Source organism: Peromyscus maniculatus, chromosome 10 (genome assembly GCF_049852395.1).
Source record: "Peromyscus maniculatus bairdii isolate BWxNUB_F1_BW_parent chromosome 10, HU_Pman_BW_mat_3.1, whole genome shotgun sequence".
Lineage (NCBI taxonomy): Eukaryota > Metazoa > Chordata > Mammalia > Rodentia > Cricetidae > Peromyscus > Peromyscus maniculatus.
This window is the reverse complement of record NC_134861.1, coordinates 24784817-24790142: the sequence shown is the minus strand read 5'-3', so window position 1 is coordinate 24790142 and position 5326 is coordinate 24784817. Positions and strand designations below refer to the sequence as shown.

The 5326-nt window shown below is 52.6% G+C and overlaps 1 long non-coding RNA gene across 1 annotated transcript; it reads right to left on the bottom strand.

The window, feature by feature from the left end:
* Nucleotides 1–366: 366 nt before the first annotated feature.
* LOC143267576 (uncharacterized) lies at nt 367–3246 on the bottom strand. Its single transcript, XR_013042843.1, has 2 exons — nt 3076–3246; nt 367–2555 (listed from the first exon to the last, which is right to left on the bottom strand). It is a non-coding gene; the product is annotated as an uncharacterized LOC143267576 (long non-coding RNA).
* Between the last annotated feature and the right edge of the window lie 2080 nt (nt 3247–5326).

The window sequence follows — 5326 nt, the reverse complement described above, 5'->3', positions numbered from 1 at the left end:
GTCAGACTTGGTGCTATTATTATCCATATTTTATAGACTGGGAAACGGAGGCTTCAAAGTTCTCCTGAGGTCACAAAGCTCTCAAACAGCAGCCAGGTTTCCAGCTGGCCCAAGCACCGAGAGACACACTCAAGCAAGACAAGAACGGTAAGTTCCCAGGGAGAGCTAGCCCCTGCCCCCCCCTAGACCTGCCTGTTTCCTCGTCGGGGGTCATGGGCATTGAACCCCCTTCATGGCAGCACGTGACAGCCTAGTCTCTGAGAGCCAGCAGAGAACGTCTTGACCTTTCGGAGAATGAGGAGGGTAGGGAAGGGAGAGGGATGATATTCAGCACAGAGACACTGGGGAGGGAACGGCAGCAGTGACGACTTTATATTATTTATTATGGCAGGGCAAAGAATGGAAGGCTTGTGTCGAAGCCATAAATACCCTCCTTTGATCTGTGCACATCAGAGCTAAATGAGTCACTCTTCGACCTCAGAAATTAATGATTGTCCCAATTATCACCCGGAATGACCTTCTAGCCTTAGCGCTTCTCGACATGCCCTGCAGAGTTGCTGGGTCAGGGTTTGACTGGAAGAGGGGAAGTGGACCTGAGGTGGGCAGCACCCAGAATTCCTGCCGATGACGTAGATGATTTCCCTTTCCTAATCTCAGTTTAGAGATGAATCCTGGCTTCCACGCCCGAGGCCAGCAAACGGCCGGAACCAGACCACAGCCTCCAAACCCAGGCACTCGGAGCTCTGTAGCCAGGACCCAGGAAAGAGAAGCCCCGGCTGTTTGCTTGGGGTCATCTGAAAACAAGAGGCTGTCTGCAGGACAGTTACGCCACCTTTTCACAGGCCAGGTCCCCGTTACGGAAATCTCTGGCGTCTCCTATGTCTTCTTGTTTTCGCAGCCCCGATTCTGTACTGCAACCCTGACCATCCCTGGGAATTTGTTCCCCAGACACAAAATCTCACAAGCACCACCCACAGCCTCAAGGCCATATCGTTTTCCCTTAGGCCAATAGGGAGCAAAGGCCACGGAGCCCCAGTGGGAGACCTCAGATGGTTTCTCAGAATCAGACCTGAGGGCAGGTGCTGCTGAGAGCCTGGGGGGGGGGGGGGGAGGGTCATGGTGGAGGACACTGCCAGGGGAGTAACGGGTGAAGGTCCCCATGCTGCCAATCACGCCGGGGACTGCGGGGCTCTGGGCCTTGGGCCAGAGGGAAGACAAAGCTTATGGATCCAGCTTTTCCGGTCAGGCTGCTTGAGCAGGGTGCTGCCGGTGGCAGTGTCCCGCTTGGTGTCTTCCTTCCCGGAGCTCTAGCAAAGGCTTGCTCTCACGGTGTTGCTTAAGTTTACTGAAGAAAAGAGGAGGGGAGAGTAGACGGAAGGAAGAGAGGAGAAGGAGAAGAGGGGAGGAAGGGGGAGGAGGAGGAGGAGGGGGAGGAGGAGGAGGAGGAGGAGGAGGAGGAGGAGGAGGAGGAGGAGGAGGAGGAGGAGGAGGAGGAGGAATGAGAATTTTCTGATGCTGGCCTGCTTTCCAAAGGAAAGACTCTGAGCAATGGTGCCATCTTGTGGCTATAAATAGGAATTGCAACCATGTCCCCCAACATGGTGTGCTGGCCTATTTTAACAGAAAGTGTAAGAAACCAAGCAGCAGTTCTTGCTTCTACACTAGACGACTGCAGCTCCACACTTGGTATCGTCTTTCGCACACCTTTTGGGTGAGTCCATAATTAACTCAATGCAATAATAAGGTTTGGCATGTGAGTCAACCCTGACTGTAAGATCCCTTCACTCACGCAGTGAATATTTACTAGACTTTATGACGCATCAAGCATTTTCATAAGACCCTAGGCCCCAAATGTAAGTAAAAATATACACATTCCTGCACTTGGCATTTTAGCTAGGCGAAAAGTATTCTCACCAGAGCTGTCTGGGTCAGAAGCTGGGCTCTGGCAGCCCAGCAACCTAGGCTTGGCCACTCTGCCTCAGCAGGCCATTAGAGGGACCAACAGCAGTGACAAATAGAGAAGATGTATTCAGTGTGGCCACACCGGGAAGGGGAACAAAGAGGGCCCGCAGCCCCCGAGTCTACCGCAGGGTCCCGACAACGGAGTTCAGGTTTAAAAAGAGGACAAGGGTGCACCCTGTTGCAGAGTCCTGGTCGAGTTGGTCCTGCCCGTCACTGACCCGCAGTGGGGCTGGTGAGCTGTGGGGCTGTGTGAAATCTCATTCCAGGGCACAGCTTTCTCTCTGCCTTCATCCTTTTCTTTCTCCCAGCGTGCCAGTCTTGGGGGATTCCAATTTCATGGGGACCATTATTTCAACAGTCTGATAGAAAAAGGGGGGCGCAAGTGTCTCTTTGGGGTATCTTCACCTGCGAGAGGCTGGAGGCGGAACTCAGCTTGTGCAGCGTGCAGAAGGTCCCAGGTTCAATCCTCAGCACTGCAGACACTACAAGGTGGGGTGTTGTGGTACGTGCCTGTAATCCCAGCACTTTGGAGTGGAGGCAGGGGGATCTTCTTCAGCTGGAGAGCTTGAGGCCAACTTGGGATACGTGAGAACCTATCCCAAAATAAATAAACAAATAGATAAAATAGACTATCTTGGCTCCTCCAGGATGGCCACAGAGTCGGGCATAGGCAAAGCAAATGCAATGGGAGCAGTAACATGTATGGCGCTGGGAAACCCAGCAGGGCCAGCGCCTTTCTTTCCTTCAGATGGGGTAATGGTCAGACACAGGTTTTCCTGAGGAGGCGGCATTTGTGCTGAGGCCTGAGTAAGGTGAGGGAGAGGCTAAGGGAACCTGTGCGGGAAGGTAGGCCACCTCCGGGCCATGACTCCAGGGTGAACCAGCAGCTGCCGGAAGTAATGTAACCTTTTCTCTATCGCTAGTACCCTAAGCTACCCCCACCCCCACCCCGCCCCGCACTAAATCCCCTAACAGAGTCTGGGGGAAGTCATCCTGCTCCGGACCTTCGGCCTGTTACCCTCTGGCGCTGACCTAGAACACGAGAAACCTAACGCCCTTCCCTGAGTCCTCTGCCCCAGCAGTTGGCCTTTCTGCTGATTCTAACAAGCTTGCCTGTGTTTACACTGAAGGCCCCAGACCATCATCTGGATGTCTCACTAAGCCAGCCAGTTTCTGCAGCAATTCTTTCAGAAGGTAATCCCACGTAGAAACCTGGTCAGTGGCCAGTTCCTGTTCTGGCAGACTGTTCTGCGCTCGCTCCTTCTGTTTGCCGTCAACGGACGCACTTACCCGGCGCGCTTCCCAGCCATCACCTGGAGCACCGCACGGGGGCGGGCTGCACGCAGGACGGGGCCATGCTCCGGATGATTCTGCTTCTGCAGTCAGAGTGTGTTGCTTACAGCTGCAATTGTTCGGAGCCAGATGGCTATCTCGGCTGTTTGGCACAGGAGTCCTGGAGTGCGAGCCAAGTATTTCCTGAGTGGCCTCTGGGTAGAGGAGGGGACTGGTCTCGGCAGGTTTCTTGACTCACAAGGTCAGAGAATCTTGCAACAAGAAATCCGAGAGCTGCGTCTGGATCCACAAGGCCCATTTCAGCCCCGAGCCGCCGAGCTGGGCAGCCGGGTGTGTGGGTCAGACTTTTTCCAGACAGCACTTGGAAAGCCAAACTCAACTGACCTCTGCCAAACTAATAATAACAATAATGATAATGAAAAAAAGAAAAAAGAAGTGAAGAAAATCCCGAAAATCCCATGTGGATGTCGGGTCACGGCTTCATTGTGGAGTTAACCTTTTCCTGCTTTTCTGCAACTGCTTTACTTGGGCATCTTCCACGCCAGAGGAAGTCATCTGAAGAGAAAGGACAGCTTGTCCCTTGCAGCCTTCAGTGTGGGACAGCTTCAGCCGAGGTAGCTGTCTGCTCCTGCTCTTGACTCTTGCAGATGAGCTGTCTCTTGCCCACAGGGCTTGTCCTGACTGATGCTATCTGGTGACCTGTGTCCCTGTCTGAGTCTGGGGAGAGGCAGTATGGAGCATTCTTCTCGCCAAGGCCTGGGCCTGGGCCAGTGTGTGTGTAAGGAAGGCTGGTCATCCACTGCCTTGATGTGAATCCAGCCCGACATACCCGCTCAGCAGCCACAGCACACTCACTCCAGTCACTGGCAGCCAGGGCACAGAATTATGTGTGTGTCCTCCCCTGCCGCCACCCTCCAGCAAGGGCTCCCGTGCCTCCATAGGTTTTCTTTCCGGAAGGTGATGCTTGGGGAGAACAGCATGGTATTGGACCAGCGGTGCTGGCAGGGCTTGGTGAAGGATTCTTGGTGCAGCTGTGGGAGTATAAACAGCTGCAGCCTTTCACGGAGGCCAGTGTGCTGTGTGTGTGCTGCCCAAAAAATGCTGCTAATCACTGGGAGTCCGAGAAGTCCTGCTAAGGGGTATAAATAACCCTGTCACCAAAGCGCAGAGACTTTAAGGAACATACATAGTTCCTTCCTTCCTTCCTTCCTTCCTTCCTTCCTTCCTTCCTTCCTTCCTTCCTTCCTTCCTTCCTTCCCTCCCTCCCTCCCTCCTTCCCTCCTCTCTCTCTCTCTCTCTCTCTCTCTCTCTCTCTCTCTCTCTCTCTCTCTCTTCCTCTCTCTCTCTCTCTCTCTCTCTCTCTCTCTCTCTTATATGTATGTATATGCCATCCATATTGAGGTCAGAGGACAATTTTCAAGAGTTGTTTTTTTTTCTTTCATCATATGGTGTGCTGATGTATTGTGTACCCTAATAAACTTGCCTGAGGATCAGAGGACAGAACCAGCCACTAGATTAAACATAGAGGTAAGGCAGTGGTGGCACACACCCTTAATTCTATCACTTGGGAGGCAGAGATCTGTCTGGATCTTTATGAGTTCAAGGCCACACTGGGCTACATGAGATTATCCAGTATAGGAGAGAAACAGAGCCAGGTGTGGTGACACACACCTTTAATCCCAGCACTTGAGATCTCATGTCTTTGCTTGGGAAGCACACATGCCTTTAATCCCAGGAAGTGATGTCTGGACAGAGAAAGGTATATAAGGTGTGAGGAAACAGGAACTCGCTCTCTTTAGTCTGAGGATTTCATAGAGGTAAGAACTAGTGGCTGGCTGCTCTGCTTCTCTGATCTTGCAGCTTTCACCCTGATATCTGGCTCGGGGCTTTCTATTAATAAGACCTCTAAGATTGAACAACAATATGGGTCCGGGGGACTCAAACTCAGGTTGTCACAGTTAGTAGCAAGCACCTATTCCCACCCAGCCATCTCACTGTCCCAAGAATCTGCACTTTAGCAGCCCCAGCCTTCTCTACCCACAGTTCTGATGTGGCGCTTGCTCTGTCACTC